Source organism: Coturnix japonica, chromosome 22 (assembly GCF_054131305.1).
Source record: "Coturnix japonica strain WE chromosome 22, WE-NBRP24, whole genome shotgun sequence".
Classification (NCBI taxonomy): Eukaryota; Metazoa; Chordata; class Aves; order Galliformes; family Phasianidae; genus Coturnix; species Coturnix japonica.
In genome coordinates this window covers 999,663-1,000,000 of record NC_140684.1, presented here as the reverse complement: position 1 = coordinate 1,000,000, position 338 = coordinate 999,663, and positions in this window count along the sequence as shown.

Here is a 338-nt window from a genome sequence, read left to right as displayed (position 1 = left end):
GCGCCTTTTCGCCAGCGGCGCGCTCCGGGCTCAGGCCGCGGGAGCCGGACGCGCGGCACGGCACGGCGGCACCGGCCGGGGCTGACCCGCCCTCCGGGACCGGCGGCAGGCGAGCAGGAAACGGAACACCGCTGCCCGAGACTGGCGGACGCGCTAGAGGAGAAGGCGACCTCGAGGCGGACGCCGCCCCAACACCGGAGACCCTTTCCCGAGGCGGCACGCTCCGCAGCGGGTGGGGACGTCGGTAGGAAACCCAACGCACACGGACCCCGGCGGCCCGAAGGGCGGGGGGGAGGCCGGCGGACGCCCCCGGCCCTTAACTTTCTAGCCCCTCGCCT